Below are 25,257 nucleotides of genomic sequence, written 5' to 3'. Positions count from 1 at the left end.
ACCACCTGATGAAGGAGTAGAGCTCTGAAAGCCAGTGCTTCCAAATAAACCTGTTGGACTATAGCCTGGTGTTGTGTGATTTTTAATCTTGTGGTTCTAGCCCCTCCCACAAGGGGAATCAACCTTTCAATCGCCTCTCTGTCAATTTCCCTCAGGAACCTGATTCCATAAGATCACTTCTCATTCCATTAGGCCCTTCAACAGGTACAGGCACAACCTGACCAACCTTTCTTCAAAGATAATATCTTTTTCTTCTGCATCAGTAGACTGAACCTTCTTTGAACTACTTCTAATTATTTTAGCCTTTTGCAAGTAAGAAAACCAAGAAACACCTTCTAGCTGTGGTCTCACTTATATTCTACAAAATGAATGCAAAATTACTCTATTCCCTTTGCGATAAATACCAACATTTCAATTAGCCTTCCTAATCACTTACTTTACTTCCATGTCACATTTAAGTGAATCATATACCAGGATACCAATTCCCTCTGTACTGCAGTTTTACAATCTTTCTTCATTTACATTACATACTACTTTTTTTCTGACAAAATGGATGAGTACACATTTTTCCCTAGATATTCCATCTGCTGATGAAGGATTTCTCAAATTTGGCAGCTGTAATTTAACGTATTTACATCCCTTTGTAGACTTTTTGTGTTTTCCTCACAATTTACTTTCCTATCTCCATTTATGTCATCAGCAAATTTAGTAACATACATTACACATGGTCCTAGAATGTAGGGCAAGAGCCAAAGTCAGTCATTCCCCAATAATACATGTGCAAGGCTGCTGTTGGCCCTTTGCAATGTAAACATGTTTACAAAGCATTGCAATTTTTAATATTTACTTTTGGAATGTACTCATGAATGTGACAGACATCACTGCAACAAAATGGGAAATGTAGCCATTTATATCTTTTTCTAGCCAATTTTCTCTCTTGTTAAGAACATTAGCTTTTCGACGGGCACCCTTCCTTGGAGTTCCTCTGATATGCCAATATGTTTTTAGATGTGAATCATTGAATAACAATGTGGAATGGCTGCCTGGTTAATTTTCGTCTTTCCAACTCAAAGACATTAAGTTAATTATAAAGCTTTGACTGCTGATTTCAACTAACTTAGAGTAGTCGTGGGCCATCCTGACCTGTATACAAGCTGCTGTTTGAAATAATTAAAAGGCAATAAGGCAACATACCTCTCCTGACTCTGCACAGCAGCTTGGGAACTTGGCATTCTAAAAATATTGAGCAAAGCACTATTGCTGGTACTGCACCAGATAAGTAAACTCTTGTGCAAATAGATAGTGGAGGATCTAGGCAAGATCATTTTTTGCTTGCAATTAATTCGACATAGAAACCGTATTTAGCTTTAAGCATTGCAGCAAAGAATTTGCCCTGTTTTATTATGTGTTGTCAATGAACGTATAACCATGTCAAATTTACATCTCCAGGTAACTTCAGTAGTTAAAACAATTGTAACGCAAGACTGAAAATTTCATGAAATTCAAAAGAATCATATATTAAGTCAACATTCTTCCCAGCTATATAATGAGAAAATGGACTACTGATTATCACAGTGAGCCATACATCAGCTGATTAGTTGATGTTAACTCAAGAATTAATTGAGAGACCTATTAGCAGCTTTAGGCTAGGCAGCATTTAAATTATTCGGAGTTCCTGCTTTTAATTATGATCCAGTGACTCCTGTTAATAACTGCGCAAGTGTGACTTGCTAACTACTTGCTTGTTGAACCAGCTGATTGTAACATTAGGAGAAAGTGAGGACTGCAGATGCTGGAGATCAGAGCTGAAAAATGTGTTGCGGGAAAAGCGCAGCAGGTCAGGCAGCATCGACGTTTCGGCGGAAGGGCTTATGCCTGAAACGTCGATTCTCCTGCTCCTTTGATGCTGCCTGACCTGCTGCACTTTTCCAGCAACACATTTTTCAGCTCTGTTTGTAACATTACTTTTGTTGTACTGAATTTTAGCCTTCATTGAGTGGATTCCTGATGAATGTCTCAGCCATGTTAGAAAGTAGGCCCTTTTTTCATCTAACAGTCATTCAATAATCTTGCTTGCCAGACCAATGAGATCAGGGAGCTTGGGCTACTAATGGGATGAAAATCTCACAGCATCTCCTTGTGCATTTGGTCCCATCTTCATACGCCTGTGGTTGCACACCAACTGAATATTAATGAAAATGAACTTGTGTCATTTTAAACACTCCTAGTTGCTCTGCAGGGATGTGGATTGCCATTTGTATCCCAAACTGTGGGAAGCCAGCCAGAGACAGAAGTTGAATGTTTACTTATTTTAGTCATCTTCTTCACAGGCAGACTTCACACACAGTCTGCCTTGACAAACATTATGTAGCTGATCTGTCTTATGTATTTACATACAGATGCCCAGCAGTTTCTACCATTGCTCTGGAAGTGGGACAAAGTCAAAATATTGAGCGAGATGGTCACGTTCATGGTTGCTGATGCTACTTGTCTACTGACTTCAACAGGAGTAGGTTGTCTTCTAAGATGCTGCAGATGATTGACACCATCTAATGGGACTATCTCAGATGCTGGAAGTACAACTCTTTTGAGAGGTCAGGGCAGCTGAACATTTAGCTGTTCCCTCTGTTTAATGGATAGTGCGTCCATTGATCTCCATCCCACCTGCTCCTTTCTCTGCTGATTGCTTTCAGATCTCTCTGTTGTAGGCTTTTGCTGCTGAATGTTCTGACCATGTTCACTGTCTGTCGAGGCACCAGCTACCCTGATCTGAAACTGACTTCACATCCAATACTCTAACCAGACCCTTTGCCAGTGGTAGCTATGAAAGCGATTGTGAAATCTGTGTATTTATTACTGTATTTGCTGATTTTTAGTGAGGCCAAAGACCTGTTATCACCTTAATTTCCATGACATGTTGGGAAATCTGCGGGTGTATTGTTAAGTTCAAATATCAAGCAGTGGAGTGATTAATATATTTAAGTATCAGCGTTGTAATAGTTTTGAGGTCTGAATTGATGTGGTCCTGCAATACTGACTTGAATGGAATTTGGGCCAGTTTAACCCCAACCCCATTGAAACAAACACATAAACTCATAGGCTGCTCCATATTAAAATTCACTCCCAAGTGACTGTTTACCAGAAGATGGGATTCTCTTTGGGGGCAGTATTCTATCTTTCAACACTGTCTAATGGAAAATCTCAAAATTATATATCTCATTGTTTTGCAAGAGATGCTTGAATTAGTCAGCAGAGTTCACAGGTATGGACATCACAGCAACAGCAGAGGTTATTTCTAAATGATTTTCAGATGAAGTTCACCTTAAAGATGTACCACATTAGTCTAGCTAAATATCACTTAAAATGTGCAACACAGAAATTTAATTGATTCAGCGCAGAGTAGATTCAACGCCTCAATATAGCCAAAAAATGGAATGTTTTTGTCCGTATGGCTCAATAACCCAGGTTAAAGTCTTTGCTTAGTTCAATGAGGCAATTTATTTCAGTTTGAGGCAATGGGCAGTGTTTTGCTTTATTGAACCAAAAGCATTCAGGACCAATGAGCTTTCTAGTGATTAGACAGTTCCACTTTTGACCCCATTTCCCAATGGATCAATTACTGCTTTCTTCTTGTTATAGATGTTGGAAGGAATATTATTAAAGAGATTGTGTACGGATCATTAGAGTTGGAATAGCCAGTCAGCAGGAGTATGTGCAAACATACATCACAGGAGCCAGTAGAACCAGACAACTAGTCTCACAGGCGGGTGCTGTAAATCACAGTTTGTTGAGTTCTGATATTGCTGAAGTACAATGGCTTTGAGAACAGCATGGTGTTAGCTTTAGCTTTGGAGTTAGAAGATAACATGGGAGGAGGATGAATTGCCCTTTATTTTTGCCATAGAAATATAAAGAAAGTTCAGCTGTTTCATAGAACCATATAAAAGAGGTCACATTTCTTTGCTGTCTTTCCCATAGGCCTGTAATGCATTCCTTGGTTAGTCAAATAATAAAACACAGAATGCTATTAGAATTGCAACTTATGACGGTGTGCAGTGTCACCCAATGTTAGAAAAAAAGTTTAGAGGCAGGTAAGTCACAGCTCTTAGTTTATATGCAGTGTTTAAAATATATTTAAATTTATTCATTGCTTCAAGACTTGGATCATTGTCTTTCATGTGTTAAAATTAGTCCTTTGATCCCAAGGTAAGATTGTTTGAATCATGAGGTGATGAGATAAATGAAACTGGAGACTCCCTATGTGCGCTGGTAAATCAAACAGGGAGAAGCAGGATGTAGGGGAAAAGTTAAAGAGGGAAAGATTCTGTGGATATCTGTATAGCCTTCTCTAACTAACTATATTTTATATAGAGAGAGGCAGAAGAATAAGACAAAGAAAACTACTTCACGTTGTTTCTATATTATAGACTTTAAGCTGCCACACGCTGCTTCCTGGCTATTTTTATTAACCCATCTGAAAATGTTTTATAGTGTCTCAGCCCCCCTCCAACTGAAGATTTGTAATTACATTCTCTTCATTACTTTTCTTTTTCTTGAGTGCCAGGTCAGTTGTATCATGGATTGAATTCATTCAGCCTTCTGTGGTGAATAAAATGAGTATCTTGTATAAACTACGGGGGAGGGGAGAACTGACTGCAGGGATTGTGTCAGGGTATCAGCCAATGGCCCAAGTATAATTTTCCAATGTTCCTGACCATTGTCAATATAAATGGATTTTGGTGACATCTCATGGTACCACCTGGTGTTGATTAGGTAAATCTCCGCTCTAATTATTGTTCCTTTTATAGATTTTCTGAATTCTGTTTGTCACAGACAACTCTACTTCTGACCCTGAACTCAAATCATTTGTTGTATCGTTATCTTTTTTCTATATTGAAGAAATTAACCAGAAATTGACAAGACAAATGGATTATTGAAAAGTGAAGATGGCAGCTCAAATTTATTGTAATATTTCACATTTGTATCTCCATTTACTAGAAAGCAATTTTCAATTGGATTCTGCCTGATTGGAATCCTGAGCTCTCTAAATAATAAGACAATCCATCTATGTAGCCAAAATTAAACCAAGGTGAATTATATTGTTGGGACCAAAGTTTCATCTCTTTTGCCAGCTATAAGAGTTCTTTGGGAAATAAATTTGAGCAGTTACAGCCCAATCTTAATGAAGAAAAAGGGAAATACCTAAACATATGTGGCATCTTTGATAAGCACCAGACTCCTCAAAACACATTACAGCTAATGAAATATATTTGACACTGTTATAAAATAGGAAGCATGGCTGACAAGGTGTGCACAGTAGGATCCCACAAACAGCAATGTGATAGTGATCACATTTTTTTGGTGAAAATGCTTGGGGGTTAAATAGCGACCCAACTGCTCTGCTTTGCAGCAGTGCCACAGGATCGTATACATCCTTCAAAGCAAGTAGATGGAGTCTCAGAGTAATATCTCATCTGAAATAATTCCACTGAGTCCAATAATCCATCACCAAGTCAGCCTTTATTTACATATGGAGAGTCCTTGACACTGATTTCGCTTCCTCAGAGCCAGCTCTCAGAGTGAACAGTACCTCTGGACCATGTTAACAACTCCAATCAGGAAACTCATATTCAATGAGATCCACTCGGCTGATTTTGTTACAATCATTACATCACTCCCCCTCTAAGTACAGTGACAGAGGCCTGTTCTTTTCCTTGTAGTTCTCCTGGGGCATTTTCACACTGGGTCCAGTTCCTGTGACTCTGCCTTGGATACCGGACCATAGCCCACCTCTTGTGCTCAGAGTGCCTTGGAAGAAATTCATCTTCTTCTTCAGTTGGTAAAGGTGTTGAGGCTATGACATCCATGCTGTCCATCTCAAACTGTGAGGTTTCTTCAACGCTAGATGGAGGAAGGGAACTCTTGGGTTCCGACATCCTTTGCGGCTGTCCTGAAGAGTTGTGTATGTTTTGCTTCTGCCCCGCTTGTGAGTTTGAAACTTTCATTTGATCCATGTGCTTGTTCAGGACCGCCTCATCTTCCTGCACTTTGTAGGTCACGGGACCTGACCTTGCGTTGACCATGCCTCTTACCCACATGGGGCCATTTCTGTGGTTTCAGAACCAAACCTCCCCAGCCTGAAGAAAACTGTCTGTCTTGCTTTGAGGAGTCTTGAATCCAGCATTGGTGTTCATGATGCCATTTCACTGCCCCCCCCCCCCTCCATCTGCGAAGATCAGATTTAACCTGGTGTGAAGTCCTCTCCCCATGAGCAACTCTGCTGGAGCAGTTCCTGTAGTTGCGTAAGGGGTGATCCTATAATCAAATAGGAACCGGGACAGTTTGGTATTGAATGAAACCATAGGCTGTTCCTTTAAGCCTGCCTTCAAAGTTTGGACTGCTCTTTTCACTAGACCATTGGACAATGGATGGTATGGAGCTGTCCTTAATTGTCGAATGCCATTCGACTTTAGGAAATATTTGAATTCCCTGCTGGTAAATGATGGCCCGTTGTCTGCGAACAACATTTCTGGCAGTCGGTGTATTGCAAAAGATGCTCACAGCTTTTCTATTGTCATTGCTGTGTTTGACGAATGAACTCTATGTATGTTCAACCACTTTGCATGGGCATCCACAATGACTAAGAACATTGAGCCCATGAAAGAGCCGGCATAGTTGACATGTAATCATGTGTAGGGTATACCTGGTCATTCCCACAAACATGGGGAACCTCTGACAGTAAATTTTGTTCTTGTTTGCACTCCGGACACTGCCCCACCAACACACCGATGTTGGCAACCAGTCCTGGCCACCAGACAAAATCTTCATTTTGGACACTTCTAGGTGACCCTGATAGTTTTCAGCCAGTATCTGGTGGCAACCTTTGCTCGGAACAATCACTCTTGCTCTCCATAATAAAATGGCATTGTCTATGGTGATCTGGTCACACCAGGTCCAGAATGGTTTCAATTCTGGTTTGATGGCGTTTTGTTTCCCCCATTAGCACCAGCTGTTTTAGTTTTGTCAGGACTGATCTTTTAGCATTCACAGTCTTATATTGTCAGCAGTGACCAGAAAGGTGCCCACCTCTTACAGTGCAAGACTTTCATTATTGCATTGGAACAGCAGCATAAATTTCTACTACTCACATCCTAGAGGGGTCTTCAAACTGGACACTTATGACTCAGAGGTAGTGTGTTTTGTGGCTTTCTATACATTAAGTCCACATAACATTTACCACAAAGTTGGGGTCTTGTTGAGATAGATGTCTTGCAGTTTATTAGTATCACAAACTATTTATACAATTACATTATCACATATTTATACTCATAGTCTGGGTTCTATGCTTCCTGATGTTACTATACATTACTTTCACAGATCTGACTGACTGAAGGCACTCCATTAGCTCTATTAGACACAGAGTTACTGAAGCCGAGTTGGATAAATTTATGTTACTGACATGTCATGATGTCAGTGTCTTAAAGGTACATACCTTTCTAGTCTGGAATCTACGCTATAATACAATCACATCCTTTTCTCTTTAAGGAATGGGAAGTCTTTTCTGATAACATATACAAGGATGCATGTGGATATATTGTCTTTATACTTTCAAACAACATTTTGTTGACTAGGTTTAGTCCTTGTAGCTATCACAACTTGGTCATATAATATGGCTTACCTTTAGTATTTGTCATCACGAATTAGTGTATGTCATTTGTCATAGCCATGTGACTGTTGTCTGGCATGTTATCATCCGTTTCCAAATCGTCATTCTCTGTGAATGACGATTGATCATGTGCAGTCCAGATATGTCGTCCATTTCTTTGCAAGTGGCAAGCCAGAAATATCACTTAGTACAATGTCATAACCACAACCTACATTCAATGTAGCAGCATCTTTGCACAAATCCATGTGTTCATATGAAAATTGCAAACTCATATGATCTATCCCAATTGATTGTTGGGAAAAACCCATGTGGTTCACTAATGTCCTTAAAGGGGAAAATACTATCCTTATCTGGTCTGACCGACTTGTGACTTCAGACTCACAGCAAGATGGTTGACTCTTAACTGCCCTCTGGGCAATAAATGCTGACCTAGCCTGTGATACCACATCCCATGAGTGAATTTAAAAAAGATAAAATAATGTATTGTTTCAAGATTTATTTAATACCATTTTGGGAGGTTTTGCTCTGGTATCTACTTCTACAGAATTAATTAAACTTCTTTCCATGCAGTTTTGTTTTACTCTTTCATCTAAAGTAATGAGCAGAGAGAATCTTCCTGTTATTGTTACAATGTCATATTTAAATTGCAACCTGATGGAAACTTCCCCGATGGAAGATACATTTTAGTATTCAATAAGTCAATTGTTCTGTGTTCAAAAAATGTTGAGTCTGTTTACTATTGATGTTCACTGTGCTCGATTGGTTAAGTCTGGATTTAGCCTCAGATAAATAAAACTAAAAAGAGTTGGAAGTGAGAGTTAGAAACTCATTGTAGATGCTTTTAAATGTCATGAATAAAACTAGTTACACATGTAGAAACTCGGGTTATGTATGCATGGATCTGAGATGTGAAATTGACAACACTTTTCATTTGATCTGTGAAGTATCTAACTTGGGAACACCTCAGGTTGAGATTAGCAACTAGTAGGAATTATTTTCTGCATTGAAACCCTTCATTTTTAATAACAAAAGGTATAATTTTAATCAATGTCATGATATATGCAAGGAGCCTGAACTCCCTTGAGCTAAAATAAAGAGCTAAAAATGCTGGAAATCTGAAACACAAACAGAAATTGCAGGTGAAACTCAGCAGGTCTGGCAGCATCTGTGAGGAGAAAGCAGATTCAATGTTAACCTGGTCCAATCTGGGAGCCCTGGCTGACAGATATAAACAGGAGTGCCCTACCGCTGTTAGGCTGTAGTGTGGGGAATAAAACAGGAGTGTCAGAGGTTCTTTTCACTCTAAGAGCAGACTCTGAGGAAGTTAGAGCAGTGTTAGTACTGTGCATGTGTAAATAAAGGGTGAATGGATTCCGGCTTCTGTCGATATATTTCAGAAATGTTCATTTTCCTTTCTCCGCACTGATGCTGCCAGATGTGCTTTGTTTCACTTGAAATTCCTTGATTTACAGTTTGCCTTTCATTGCCATCCTCCTGGCAGTGATCTTGTCAGATTTGGCACCTAGTTGACATTATGATGGCAGGTACCCATGGCACTATTGTCATATCTTTGGTGTTCACCTGTTGTATATGGCTAGAAGATCCAGTATCTATCCATGGCTGAGTGACCTGAGTGGTGATGAGTTGCCGATTGCATGTCACCCTCAGAGGGTAAAACAGTGATACTAATTGGGATAGCTCTCTTAAAAGGTTAACACAGGTATGAGGGGCCAAATATTTGCTTTCTCTGTGCTGTAAGATTCTATGATTAGAGAACTCACCACTTGGGGATTTCTTAAAAGTGCATTCAAAGGATGTGGGCCTTCAAGGCTGACATTTACTGTGCCTTGCTACTTAAAATGGAATGGCTCTTCAGAAGTCAGTTGACAGTAAACCACAATGATGAAGAAATGGTGCCATGTATATACCAGACCTGAGAATAACATTCTTTTAACAACTTGAGTTTCTTTGACAATCCTGTTTATTGATACCATTTATATTTTATTTTATTTTCAGAGTTACTGAACTAAATTAAAATACTCAAAATACCTTGGCGTGATCCTATAACCTCTGAATTATTAGCCCAGACCTCTGCATTACAAGTTCTGGAAGGTAAGTATTTTATAAGTATTCTGGAAGTTAACCCACAAGCAACTCTCCTTATGTTATGCTTTGTCAGACAACTGCAATGCGCTACTAAGCTGGATGCACAAACACCTTAAAAGAACAAATCTCCCCCCATGTCTGCCCACTATCATCCAGCTGGATGGCAATGCATTCACTTGACTTAATTTTGATCACAGTCAGACTATCACTTGCAATGGATTCTCATCCAGCTCTTGCACCACTCCAGCTTGTGGGGGGGTTGTGCGGGTATGGGGGCAATGGGATGGGCTTCTCTTCTATTTCTCACGTACATGGCAACTCTCACCGACATCCCCTGAAAAGAGAGTCTAAGTTTTCACACGCATGGTGATCATTCCCACATTCACCATGGCACAATGTATTCTGACCCTCCACTATTACCAAGCTATCAGATGGTTTATCCAACATCTGGAAGTGAATAAGAAGAAACATCCTTCAATTAAATTTTGAGAAGACTGAAACCATTGTCTTTGGTGACCCCTATAAATTCTGTGTGTAACTACTAACTCCAGCCATCTCACAGAAGATGACTGACAGTTTGAAAACTTGATATTCTATTTGACTCAGAAATGAGCTTCTAACCACTTAAACCTTTACTCAAACCACCTATTTCTATCTCCTTAACATTATCTGGCTTCACATGTCTCCAATTATCTGCTGCTGAAATCTTCAATCATATCTCTGTTCGAGACTTCACTAATCCAATTTGACATGTACCAACCTCTAAGACCCCCACGGTACATCTCTGATCCACTAACATGATTCTTCTGCAATTAAATGCTGCATTTTGGGCTGCAAAGGGACATTGTGTGCTCAGGGACATACACCCAGCCTATGGATTGGACCAGGTTGTTCGCTTGCTATCATAGCATTCACTCACTCAGACCCTACCAGAGAGCTGTGATTTGGAGATGCCGGTGTTGGACTGGGGTGTACAAAGTTAAAAATCACACAACACCAGGTTATAGTCCAACAGGTTTAATTGAAAGCACACTAGCTTTCGGAGTGACACTCCTTCATCAGGTGATACCAGAGAGCTGACAGCATCCCTGTCTTACCTCTCCTTTGTTTGCACTTTTAGCCCTCAGCCAGAGCTACCAGTCCCAGAGTACTGCAGTATTGCTCCGTCATTCAGGCCCAGTGCTATAAAATGGGATTAGAATAATTAGGCAGTTGGCTTAAATAGCATAGTTTCGAGAGGTCGAAGGGCCTTTTTTTTGCTACAAACCTCTATGACTCTAAGCTGACACAGCCAAAAAAAAACATAAGATTCAACCTTTAGTGTTTTGACCCTTGAAAGCAGCCCTGAGCTTTGTTACTATTGCTGGTGATAATTCCTTAGTTTGCTCCAGTCCAGTAAAAAACAAATTGTAACCATGAAGCTACCTTGATATCTTGCAGTTTAAAAAGTAGCATGATGGGAAGTGCTCCCAAATGTATAATTATTTTAAATCTTACTAATTTAAAGTTGGTCACATGTAAATTAGTGGTGACAGGGAAAAGGACACAAAAGAAAAGGAAGTAGCTGTTTGGTGTGCTTTCAAAATATTCACAAATGCAGGCCTGGAAAATGTTTGCAGTAATGCAATTTAAATGTCTTTAAACTGCTTTGTTAGTGCTTTTCAATGGCCAGGCAGTGGATTAACTCACAGTTGGTGATGGCTCTAAAGAGCACAAAGTTCAATCTAGTCAGTGGTAATGTCACTGGATTATGAATCCAGAAACCCAGGCTAGTGCTTTTGGGACATAAATTCAAATGTTGCCATGGCTGCTGGTTGAATCTAAACTCAATTAAGCAATTTGGAATTAAAACCTCATCTCAGTAATGGTGACTGCAGAACTACCATTGAAAAACCCATCTGGTATACTAGCATTCTTTCAGGAAGGATATCTCTCATCCTTACCCTCTCAGTATACATGTGACTCCAGGCCCATGACAATATGGTTGACTGTTAACTAACCTGTGCAATACCCTAACAATCAGTTCCAGGTAATTAGGGATGGGCAACAAACGTTGGCCTAGACAGCGGTGTCTACATCACAGAAGAGAGTAAAGAACAAACAATTTCATTGCTTCCAGTTGGGACATCATGCAGGATGTCATGAAGATGGCTTCAATGTCAGGGAGGCAAACCATTAATCCCTGCTGAAAAGAGTAAATGCAAGCTGATGAGTAAGATCACTCACTGAGCCTGACTTCCTATTGCAAGATGTACTTCACATACATCTTGTAGCCTGGTGCATTAGATAATGATGGTAGAGACCACATTATGGCGACACAGTGGCTCAGTGGTTAGCACTGCTGCATTACAGCATCAGGGTCCCAGGTTTGATTCCAGCCTCGGGTGACTGTCTGTGTGGAGTTTGCACATTCTCCCCGTGTCTGCGTGGGTTTCCTCCGGGTGCTCTGGTTTCCTCCCACAGTCCAAAGATGTGCAGGTTAGGTGAATTGGCCATGCTAAATTGCCCATAGTGTTAGATGCATTAGTTAGAGGGAAATGGATCTGGATGGGTTACTCTTCGGAGGGTCGGTGTGGACTGATTGGGCTGAAGGGCCTGTTTCCACACTGTAGGTAATCTAATCTAATCTAATTATTATGAAAGCACCACCCTAGGGAGGGGGTTAATGTTGGAGGATGGGATAAAATAGGATGTGACCCCAGAATTTCTGATTCAGAGGCAGGGTGACTACCCACAGTGCCATACGACATATGTGTGAACCTTGGTAAAAGGTGTGGGGGTTGGTTAGCTCAGCTGGCTGGACAGCTGGTTGGCAATGCAGAGTTACACAACCTTGTTGAATGTTTTTAAGGTAAAGATTGATATATTTTTGAACTGTAAAGGAATTGAGTGTTGTGGTGAGAGGCGGAGAAGTGGAGCTGAGTCAATGAAAAGATCAGCAATGATCTTATTGAATGGCAGAGCAAACCAGACGAGACAGATGGCCTACTCCTGCTCCTGTTTCTTATGCTCATTCAATTCCTGCATCAACTGAGAGGTTATCATGAAGGACTCACCTTCTTGGCCTTACCCCTCACTGAAGCATGAGGACACTCAGGTTAAATCACCTCCAGTTGTCTCTGTTTAATGGGAGAGCAGCTCTATGGTCTGGTAAGACTATGGCACCTTTACATTTAAAGGTGTGATGAACTACAGATGATGTGGTCCCAAAGCTTGCGAACAATCAATGAGGAGAAAGTGAGGTCTGCAGATGCTGGAGATCAAAGTTGAAACTTTATTGCTGGAACAGCACAGCAGGTCAGGCAGCATCCAGGGAACAGGAGATTCGACGTTTCGGGCACAGGCCCTTTCCTGAAGAAGGGCCTGTGCCCGAAACGTCGAATCTCCTGTTCCCTGGATGCTGCCTGACCTGCTGTGCTGTTCCAGCAATAAAGTTTCAACAACAATCAATGACTAAACTGACACAGAAATAGATATGTACTGAATGTGGCATTTGACAGCCATTTTGATCATGGACTGCACATCACCAAGACTCAATGCCTTTGTAGAAGGAGAAAGGTCATAAAACGTATTTATCCCTCGTGCAAGACTGGCAAAGCTTGAAGTCATGCTTTGATTGAGAATAGGAGAAAGTGAGGACAGCGGATACTGGAGATCAGAGTCGTAAAGCACACTAAGTCAGGCAGCATCTGAGGAACAGGAGAATCATTCCTGATGAAAGGCTTATGCTCAAAATGTTGATTCTCCTGCTCCTCTCATTGAGAATAGTTCACCCACAACAGCCGAAAGTGCCACATTATAAAACATATTGATGCATCTACCCACTGAACTATGATGTGGAGGGGACAATTGGTGGGAGTTAGAGATAGAGTTCACATTCTCTTACTTACCACAAAAGACACTATATTTGAATTGGAAATCAGTTGTACAATATCACTAAACATAGCTGGAGAAACAGCACCATTGGAACTCACATACAGAAGCTGTACTATCTGGGGATGGTTACAATGGCTGGTTATTATTCCCACCATTCCCCCCACCCCTTGCTAGGCATGTTTTTACTGGTGGGAGGTGGGGCACAACAATAAAATGCCAGTCTACCTCCCTCCTGCCATCCCTGAGCTATTCCCCATTATAAGGAGGGTGACGATGGATCCAATAGATCATCTGCCCTCAGGCCTATTGAGAACCTAAACTGACTCATTAATTGGCAATTAAGCCACTTCCACTGCTATACAATGTTGAGTTCTGTGAGATGGGTAGTGTCCCAACCTCTGTGCTTGGAGTCCTGGGTTTGAATCCCATCTGCTTCAGAGGTCTGCCACAACATGTCTGAACATGTTGATGAGAAAATAAATTAAAATTTTGGGCAGTGACAAGTCAGCCATTTCTTAAAGCTTTCCTTAAAAGGGCCGGGGGGCACATAAATTTGAGGTACCCTCTGTGAACAGGAGGCAACCTTCAAGATGTCACGATCTACTTTTTTCTTCTCTGTCTGCCTCCCAAAAGCTCCCTCTTCCCTCGGAGCCCTCCCTATGCTCTGCAATCTCTCCCATCCTAAAAGTCTGGGATATAACTGTCTCTGATGGCCGTTGCTTTCCGTCCTGTATCTTGCAGTCCCAGCACTTATTACTGAGTTCTTGCCCTGCCGGCACTGTTGGAGTTATTAGCCAATCAGATTGACCAGTAGATCTCAATGATGAGGCTTCCAATTCACTGAGGGGTGGAAGTCTAATCCTAAACATGTTCACCCTACTCTTCCTCCTTCAACCCCGGTCATATTGCTGCAACACTTCCTTTTTTAAAAACCAATCTGTTCCCCTCCCTGACCTTCCAACCAGCTAAACCCACCCTGAGATCTATGTTTGTGACCTAGGTTTGTAAAGGTGTGCAATCCCTACATCAACTCAGTATGTAAGTTTATTTTCTTGAATTGTGTAACATTGCTGTTCAAAACTCAAATGTCAAGAGTTTATCAAACAATGTCAGACTAAAGCTGATTCATGTTTTATTTAAGATGTGAACAGTTCAGGATAAAATGGAGCAATGAATGTATCAGGGACACCATGATTGAAGATTGTGTGTAAATTCTATAACATTGGCAGTGCATCAGAATTATTTTTGAAATTTGCAGAAATTCATTACTTCAAACCTTATAACTGTATATGGACAGCCGTGCACAGGAAGAAAAGTCCAATTAGATCAGAAAAGCTGATCTTTTCAAACCTTCAATCTATCTTTCTCCATAAGTTACCTCGTCCACTAAATGTCCTGAGGGACAATTCCATTCCAGTGCTCCCTCCATCAACTCTGAAGTTACCACAGTATACTCTGAAATTTTCCTCCATCTCAAAATATGTGTGTTTTAGTCCTGGTTTAACTCCAGAGCTATTTCTTCAGACAATAAATCAAAATAACAAAAACTGTTGACAATTGAAGAAAAAGTGGAGGAAAAAATATTAAATTTGTAATGAGATGTTTGGTCTGTCGTTACTTGATGAGATATGTTTATTGAAGATGATGTACAGACCCAACAGATCTTATTTAATATATTTCAGATTTCCAACATTTCTAGTTTGTTCTTTTCTTTATTTGAAAAATATTTCTGATAATATGGCCAACTCTCCTCTGATTTTTGCCAAAGTAGTATTTGATCCAATTCCTTCCCAAAGACTCCTGGAAAGCCAATGTTTTCCGTCAGAAATTAGCCGTGTGTTCTGTAAGTTATTCTAACTGTGAAGAAATTATTACTGAGGAAATGGATTGGCTCAGGAAAGCAATGCAGTCTCTTCCAGAATGGTTCAAACCTTCGAGGATATTAGTGCAAGGTACTGCTCAATGTGTAATCTATGCCATCATCTTTTAAAACAAACTGGGACAGTATTTAGGACAGAATGCATGACCCAGTATACCCAACTACTGACTTGTCTTCTCTTTTAGTTTGTTAGATTCTCTTTATTAATTGTAAAGTGTATATCGACATTCACATAAAGTCTTTTTTCCTCTCTGAAAGAGTAACTGGGATCTCTTGATAGGGTGCAGCTACACAGCAGATGACTTACTAACACCCATGCTGCATTAGTGGCCTTAGTCAGAGGAGCAGATCAGAAATGGGACTGTAGGAACAGGAATAGGTTATTCAGTCCCATGAACATTTTCTGTCATTCAGTTAGATCATGGATAATATGCATCTAAATGTCTTGGTTTTGTAGTGCTTAAACCCTTGCCTAATAAACGCCTATCACTCTCTGTTTTGACTTTTTCAACTGACCTAACCTTAGCAGCTCTTTGAAGAGAGAGTTCCAAATTCCCATGACCATTTACTTGAAGTTCATTACCTGTGAAATGGTTATGTCCACTTGTTCTGGACTTCCCCACCAGAGGTACCTCTCACTCTCTAGTCTATTATGGAGTGGCACTGCTGCCTCACAGTGCTAGTGCCAAGGTTCATTTCTAACCTCGGGCAACTGTCTGCGTGAAATTTGAACATTCTCCCTGTTTCCTCCAAGTGCTCCTGTTTTCTCTCACAGTCCAAAAGTGTGCAGGTTGGATGGATTGGCTGTGCTAAATTCAAGGGATGTGCAGGCTAGATGGACAAGCCACGGGAAATACAGGGTTACAAAGGTATGGTCTGGATGGAATGCTTTTCGGAGGGTCAGTGTGGACTCGATGGGCCGAGTAGTCTGCTTCCACATTGTAGGGATTCTATGAATTCCTTGGTTCCACTTAAGCAATCCTCATTACATGATCCTTCAATCTTCCATACTCCACACACACTATTCTAAGCTGTTGAAACACTACAACTCCCTGGTTTGACTTGGTGCTGCTGTGGGGCCCAAGTGTGGAGAGAAAGTGAACAAATGGGTTATGTCAGCTTCTTGGGCTTCTTGGGCCATCTGAATTGAACATAATCTCGAGGCACTGCTGTGAACAATCTGTGTGAAAACTCACTGGAGCATTTAAAATAAAGAATACTTTCCTTCATTTTTTCCTAATACTTTTGTTTAACGGCTATAAGATATTAGTGACGGGGGAAGAAGGATGTTTGGTTAGATACAACGGTTGAGACAGAAGATTGTGTGATGACCTCCAACAATATGATGCAGTGTGATCGACCATAAGGTGTCAGCTGTAGACCTTCCCCCAGCATCCTGCTCCCTAGAAGAGACACGGACTTACGAATAAGGAGCAGAAATAGGCCATTTGGCCCCTCTAGCCTGCACTGCCATTCATTATGGATTATGGCTGATCTCATTACAACTTCAAATCCACATTATCACCCTACCATTGATAACCTTTCACCCATTTGCTTCACCAGATCTATCGTCCTCTCCCTTACGGACTCTGCTTCCATCATCTTTTCAGGAATATAGTTCCAAACACTCACAACCCTCTGAGAAAAAGATTTACCTCAAATCTGTTTTTAATGGGTGACTCCCACTTTTTGAACAGTGACTCCTCGTCTTGGATTCTCCTGGAAAAGGAAATATCCTCTCCGTATCTAAGCTGTCAAGCCCCCGCAGGATGTTTCAATCAAATTGCTTCTTACTTTCCTAAACTCCAACAGATACAATCTAGCCTGACCAATATCTGTGCCTAAGGCAACCTGCTCAATCAAGGTATCAGTCCAGCAAACCTTCGATTATTTGTTTCTCATGTTTATTTCCCCGCACTTGCTACATTGCTAAGTTTTACACAAGAATAATCATCACATGGATGATCAGGGAATGGCTAGTACCTCTGGAAATGTATCCTGATAAGAGTCAACATCTTCAGGAAGGCAAGAGAAATCCTGTCTGCTTTCCTTAATTTTTCAGTACTTCAAGAAGAACAGACTTCCCACCCTTTGTCTCTCTTTATAGCTCAACAATGTGAAACATGAAAGATACTGTACACTGCAAATTCAGGGTTTGATGTCAGCGATTTGTCATGTTGGAAAGAGAGAGTGCATATTGTGGATGAATATAAAATCCACCCCGGGCCATGAGGAGCCTTTTCATGGCAGATTTGAATGAAAATAATTATCAGAAGATTTATGCTTTGCTCTGCAGGATCCTTTATCTATACATCCCCTGCAATACTGTCATGCTATGCTGGTTTCAAAGATGATCACAAATCTTATGAAGCTTTTGCAAAGGCCAGCAGAGCAGGAGGAAGGCAGGGTTTAGCCCAGAGTTACCATGTTGACACTGCTTTGATTAGAGCTGGAAAAACAAGTCAGTGGTAGCTGCACTTTATTTTTAAGCACAGAGTTGCTTGGTCTCAAACTTCAATCAGTACAATCCTTGAATTTTGTTGTTTAAAAAAAAGCTTTGAGCAAATCTCCCCTGAGCCCCATATAGAGAAACCAACTGCAAAGAGAAAACACAATTCCTTCTCTCCAGGGATAAAAACATTACTCACTTTAATCAAATAGGTCAGTTGCTATGTCCTTTTGCATTAAGAAAAAAACACCTTGTAAAGTCTGTTTTCATTTTTATTACTGTTAATGAAAGGCTTGAGCTCACAGCAACTTCCACCCTTATCTCTTTATCTCCTCCTCTGCATATTTCTCTCTGCAGAATGCCTTGCGGTGGGCTTGGTCACTGAGTACAGCAGCACTGAGGGAAAGGGCTGCCCGCTTCCCACCCTTGATGTTGCTCCATATCGTGTTCTATTACAATGTGACGGATGGTTAACATTCTGTGTGTAGCTAAGTGTTATGCTTGCTAAGTGTTCAAAACTGTGTGAAAACATTAAGCTTCCAGCACCAAAGACACGTACTGGCAACAAAAAAGGTGAGTTGAACTGAATGCCACTTGGCTGTGAAGCATCACGCATTTGTAATAAACTGTTTGTCTGAAGCTTTTGTTGTTCTAAATGGCATATGGCTAACTGTTGATCATAGATTTGATTCTTTTAGTCTCTGGTTGCCAAACATGAACAGCTTGTATAGACTAAAATAGTCCCTTTATCTCAATATTCCTATGAATCAAATTTTGTGACTGCAGAGGGATTTTCTGCTGATGCTGATTCCGTTACTGTTATGATTCATGGCAACTGATTTTCTCCAGTGCAAATACTTGGATATTTCTGTAGTTTTGCTCTTTTGACTGTATTTCCCTAACTGCCAGTATTTCAAGGCTCAAGAAGTGTGCCTGGAGAATGAGTTGAGATGGTGAGTTCAGACAAGGTTGGACAAGTTTACCTATTTAAATGAAGGAACAGTGAAAACCAAACTGTGCTTGAAAAATCTAGCAGTGACTACTGTAATTATCAATGAAGCAATGTTTTTGCTGTCAGTGGATGACAGGGTGTGAAATGCTGGTGTTGTGAGTGCTAGTTACTGAAGCAATCACTGTGTGCTGCTTCCAATCTAGTAATAATATCTATAGGCTTTCACTGCTGAAGGGTAAGCGTTTAAGACTGGAAGTTTTGGGACTGTGAGTTGCATGGGGAAGTGACGAAACCTGTGATTACACAGGTAGGGGTGCAGTTAGGAAGCTCTAATCTAGGTGAGAGCTTTACACAGTGGTGCATAATCAGATACATCTCTGCAAGGATCTTAGGAAAATTAAAACATGCCTTCAATAATAGGTGTAAGAAATCAGCATTATTGGATAAGTTCAAAATAAACAGGAATCTTTGTGTGTCTGAGTTCTGAGTCCAATGTTAATCTCACTCCTTATACATCTTTTCTGCCACCATAACATGGTATTCTTTGCTCTGTTCTATTACCCTACTGCACCTTCTATTGTATGATAGGAAAGGAAAGGCTGGTAAGTATAGGGAATGCTGGATGACTAAAGGAATTGAGGGTTCGGTTAAGAAAAAGAAGGAAGCATATGTTGGTATAGACAGGATAGATCGAGTGAATCCTTAGAAGAGTATAAAGAAAGTAGGAGTAAGAGGGAAATCAGGAGGGAAAAAAAGGGGACATGAGATAGCTTTGGCAAATAGAGTTAAGGAGAATCTAAAGGGCTTTCACAAATATATTAAGGACAAAAGGGCAACTAGGGAGAGAATAGGGCCCGTCAAGGATCAGCAAGGCGGCCTTTGTGTAGGGCCGCAGAAAATGGAGTAAATACTAAACAAATATTTTGCATCAGTATTTACTGTGGAAAAGGACATGGAAGACATGGAATGTAGGGAAATAGATGGTGACGTCTTGAAAATTGTCCATATTACAGAGGAGGAAGTGCTGGATGTCTTGAAATGCATAAAGGTGGATAAATCCCCAGGGCCTGATCAGGTGTAATCTAGAACTCTGTGGGAAGCTAGAGAAGTGATTGCTGGGCCTCTCGCTGAGATGTTTGTATCATTGAAAGTCACAGGTGAGATGTCGGAAGACTGGAGGTTGGCTAACATGGTACCACTGTTTAAGAAGGGTGGTAAGGACAAGCCAGGGAACTATAGACCGGTGAGCCTGACATTGGTGGTGGGCAAGTTATTGGAGGGAATCCTGAGGGACAGGATATACATGTATTTGGAAAAGCAAGGACTGATTAGGGATAGTCAACATGGCTTTGTGTGTGGGAACTCATGTCTCACAAACTTGATTGAGTTTTTTGAAGAAGTAACAAAGAGGATTGATGGGAGCAGAGCGGTAGATGGGATCTATATAGACTTCTGTAAGGCATTCGACAGGGTTCCCCATGGGAGACTGCTTAGAAAGGTTAGATCTCACAGAATACAGGGAGAACTAGCCATTTGGATACAATATTGACGTAAAGGTAGAAGACAGAGGGTGGTGGTGGAGTGTTGTTTTTCAGACTGGAGGCCTGTGACCAGTGGAGTGCCACAAGGATCAGTGCAGGGTCCATTACTTTTTGTCATTTATATAAATGATTTGGATGTGACCTTAAGAGGTATAATTAGTAAGTTTGCAGATGACACCAAAATTGGAGGTGTAGTTGACAACAAAGAAGGTTACCTCAGATTACAACAGGATCTTGGTCAGATGGGCCAATGGGCTGAGAAGTGGCAGATGGAATTTAATTCAGATAAATGCGAGGTGCTGCATTTTGGGAAAGCAAATCTTAGCAGGACTTATACACTTAATGGTAAGGTCCTAGGGAGTGTTGCTGAACAAAGAGACCTTAAAGTGCAAGTTCATAGCTTTTTGAAAGTGGAGTCGCAGGTAAATAGGATAGTGAAGAGGTGTTTGGTGTGCTTTCCTTTATCGGTCATAGTATTGAGTACAGGAGTTGGGAGGTTATGTTGTGGCCGTACAGGACATTGGTTAGGCCACTGTTGGAATATTGCATGTAATTCTGGTCTCCTTCCTATTGGAAGGATGTTGTGAAACTTGAAAGGGTTCAGGAAAGGTTTATAAGGATGTTGCCAGAGTTGGAGGATTTGAGCTATAGGGAGAGGCTGAACAGGCTGGGGTTGTTTTCCCTGGAGCATCGGAGGCTGAGGGGTGACCTTATAGAGGTTTACAAAATTATGAGGGGCATGGATAGGATAAATAGACAAAGTCTTTTCCCTTGGGTAAGGGAGTCCAGAACTAGAGGGCATAGGTTTAGGGTGAGAGGGGAAAGATTTAAAAGGGATCGAGGGGGGAACTTTTTCACGCAGATGGTGGTACGTTAATGGAATGAGCTTTACAGTGTCTCTGGAGCCATGTTAAAGCTCAGCTGCACTACACTTCACAATCTATAAACCAAGGACAACCCCTTCAACTTCACTGCTTGATCCTGAGGACCCTGTCTCAGAGGAAAGGAAATCTGGCTCCCCACTTCCAGTGCAGGGATCTGGAGGGTCCGGTGGCAGGGCTGGTGGAGATCACAATGACAGACACAGGCAGCCGGAAGGAAATGAGGACTGCAGATGCTGGAGAGTCAGGGTCTAAAAGTGTGTCTCTGGAAAAGCACAGCAAGTCAGGCAGCATCTGAGTAACAGCCCGGACATGGATAAGAGTAAAGGTCAATGCTGTATCCTGCATCAAAAGACACTCCCAGCAATGCCACAAGGAGGTCAGTCTCCTGTGCTATACTTGGATAAGTGGCATCATCTTCTGTCTGCTTCATCACTAAGTGTCACGGACTGTGAGATTTCTTCCAGTGGTGTATTTTACCTGATGTGGCTAAGCTTACATTATTCCCCATACCATAGGTAACTAAATGTGCATAACATGGCATTGGAGAGTCCAATATTCATTTATTATAGCTTGCAAGAAACACTACATTCACAGTCACATTAAATTACATCAAACAGCATACTTTAACAACATGCCATGCTTCAAGTGATCTGAATTAAGCTTCAGTATGCTATCTTTATACCTTAGTCCACTTGCCGTGATATAATAAAGGTGTCATTAGAATATCTCTTAAAGTTGTACAAATATCAGACCAAGAGATTAACAGAACATCATCCACCTCATCCCCTGAAACTACTAACCCTTTCTGCCCTTTGAGGTTACTGCTCAAATCACTGGGGACACCTTCCCACCTCTCCCACTAATGTGTGACTACTAAATGCTCTTGTATCCACAGCCAATCCCTCCCTTTCTCTTCTTGCAGGAAAAGCTAGACCATCTCCAAGTCTGATATCCCACCAACTTCCTGACTGACATGCCTGTAATCCCTGGATTGCATTGCAGGACTGACTATAGCCCAATCCCCTTCAACAATGAAGATCTCAGGATTCTAGTAGGACCAAGTGCCTGACTGTGAACCACCTGACTGAATGTAGTTCTCCTTCACCCCACTGAGCACTCTTTTCCTTTTGATTTTCACACATTGCCATTTACTTGAAGCACATCCAGTATATTTACCACATAAGCTGCTGGCACATGCTGCTGTTGTGATATTGACAGAGCACCATTGCTGACCAGTGTACAGAAGAAAGTGAGGACTGCAGATGCTGCAGTTCAGAGTCAAAAGGTCACTGGAAAAGCACAGCAGGTTGGGCAGCATCCGACCAGCAGGAGAATCAACATTTCAGGCATACCTGATGAATGGCTTATGCCTGAAACGTTAATTGACCAGTGCACAAGCTGACCTAGATAATAAACTTTGAAAGTGGAAGAGCCATCAGAGAAAAGAACTTCTCCCAAACTTCTCTAACTTGGAATTCACCCAAGAACAAATCTCTTGGAAATACATCTACAAAGAGCCCCAGAGCTTGAGAATCCTTCCCTTTATAAGACTTCTATCTCAACTTTAAAGTTCCATCTTCATCTGAGAAACTATAGGTCTGCCATAAAAAAGACTGGGATAATTATAAATTGTAACTATTTCATCTTCATCTGTGTTTAATCTTTGTTTATGAGACAAGTGTTTTAAAACTCCTGGCCAAGCATGTAATAAGAAATAACCTTGTTTGTTTTAGAACTAAAAAATTTGCTGCTGGAATTAGTTCATTTTTAGAGTAAGAAAACATGCATATTTTAAATACCAAAATACTGACCAAAGATTTAAAAAACAGAAATTCTGTCTACCATTAATGTCTTTGCAATGCAGAGTGACACCAACAGCATGAGTTAAATTCCGGTATTGGCTGAGGTCACCATGAAGGACGCACCTTTTCAATCTTGTCCCTCACTTGAAGTGTGGGCACCCTCAAGTTAAACTCACCACCACTTGTCTCTCTGTAATGAGAGAACAGCCCGATGGTCCTATGGGCGTATGGCAACTTCACCTTTTTACTTCTCCTTCACCATAACCACATAGAAAATCCATACAAAGTGTCCCGCTAACAAATGCTAATTGTCATTGCAACTGATTAGTTCTCCATGTTTTTTGTCCGATTAGAATTTGCTGAATGACCCTTTGACTTTTTTCCATTTTAAGCCTGGATAGGTGATAAAAGCCATATTAAAGTGGGTAAAGGTTGAAGATCGGAAGGTATAATTGAAGAAGGATAGCTTTTTTGTAAAAGATAATTGTTCTGAGGGTTATTGTGCATGTTACATTGGCTCCTCCCATTCTAATGATGTCAACAACAATCTTTAGGTGGAGACAAGGACACATGTTATCAACATTATGGGGAGCCAAGGTCAAACTTCCTAAGTCCCATTCCCAAACTTGGCAGGTCTCATTTTCGCAGGGGTGAGACTTGTGGCAGTCTGTAGTGCAAGCGAACACATTCCTGGAGGCAGCCAGCCATTTTAAATGATCGTTGCTTTTCAATGAATGCAAATGGTGGAGTGCCTGCCTATGTAGGACCTGGAGTCTGGAAATTAGACTCAGTAAGAGCAGGTATGTTCTCAGTGCATTTATTTTGGATAATCAGTATACATCTTTGGAGATGTAACATATCTCTTTGAATCTGGTCCCAAGATATTTTTGGGATAGGTCAGAGACCCTTTGGTGGAGGTAAGGGACCCTTTAGGATTGTGGAAAGTAAGCATCCTTGTGCATAAAAGGTAGATAAATGTAATTTGTTTATTTATTTGTGTCGATGTTGCTGGCTGGGCCAACCTTTATTGCAATCCCAAATAGCACTTGAGAACTTGATGGTGAGCTGCCTTTCTGGGCCACTGCAGTCCCAGGTGTGTAGGTACACCTGCAGTACTGCTAGGTAGGGAGTTGCAGGATTTTGACCCATTGAAGAAAGAGCGACTTAGTTCCAAGCCTTGGAGATGGTACACACTGCTGCCACAGTGCATTGATGGTGTAGGGAGTTAATGTTGCAGGTGATACATGGGATTACAATCAAATAGGCAAACGTGAGGATTGCAGATGCTGGAAATCAGAGTCTAGATTAGAGTGGTGCTAGAATAGCACAGCAGGTCGGGCAGCATCCAAAGAGCTGAAATCGATGTTTTGGGCAAAAACCCTTCATCAGCCCATTACAATCAAATAGGCTGCTTTGTAATGGATGCTCGTGAGCCTCTATCATATTGTTAGAGCTGCACTAATTCAGATAAATGAAAAGAGTTTCATCATTCTTCTAACATACTTTGTAAAGGGCATTGGGAAGACATAGGATGAATTACTCTCCACAGAATTCCTAGCCTCTGACCTGCTCTTGTAGCCACAGTATTTATATGGCTAGTCCAATTTGGTTTGCAATGATTGGTAACCCCATAGAATATTGATGCTTGAGGATTCAAAAATGGTAAAGCCATTTAATTTGAAGGGGAGATGGTTAAATTCACTTTAGTCGGAGATGCATGTTGCTAAGCACTTGTGTGGTGTAAATTTAATTGTCACTTCCCTGATTAAGTGTGAATGTTGTCCATGTCTTGCTGCATATGGAAATGGACTGCTTCTATATTTGGGGAATCATAAGTGCTGCTGAACATTGTGCAATCATCAGCAAAACTCCCCCTTCTGATCTTACAAAGGAGGGGAGATCATTGATGAAGCAGCTGGAAATTGTTGAACTGTTGCAGTGATGCCCTGGAACTGGGATAGTAGAGTTCCAACAACCAGAACCATCTTCCTTAGGTACAAATGTAACCAGTGGAGAGTTTTCCCTATGATTTTCATTGATTCCAGTTTTGCTAGGACTCAACTAAATGCTACCTTGTCGTCTTGACCCTCTCACTTTGTGGA

General features: G+C 41.0%; 1 protein-coding gene across 7 annotated transcripts in view; it reads left to right on the top strand.

Annotated features, from left to right (window-relative positions):
• Positions 1-25,257, top strand: part of LOC122563253 (tetraspanin-18-like) — a 121,019-nt gene that overhangs the window by 67,380 nt on the left and 28,382 nt on the right. For 3 of the 7 annotated variants that reach the window (XM_043716886.1, XM_043716888.1, XM_043716892.1), the window contains exon 2: positions 9,683-9,778. The exons of 3 other annotated variants lie outside the window; for them this stretch is intronic. The gene's annotated coding sequence lies outside the window, so the exon portion shown is untranslated. Of the gene's footprint in view, positions 1-9,682; positions 9,779-18,333; positions 18,550-25,257 lie in introns of all 7 variants that reach the window. One more of the 7 variants, XM_043716887.1, reaches the window with a different exon arrangement.

Source organism: Chiloscyllium plagiosum, chromosome 26, assembly GCF_004010195.1.
Source record: "Chiloscyllium plagiosum isolate BGI_BamShark_2017 chromosome 26, ASM401019v2, whole genome shotgun sequence".
NCBI lineage: Eukaryota > Metazoa > Chordata > Chondrichthyes > Orectolobiformes > Hemiscylliidae > Chiloscyllium > Chiloscyllium plagiosum.
This window is presented reverse-complemented; position numbering and strand designations above follow the sequence as displayed.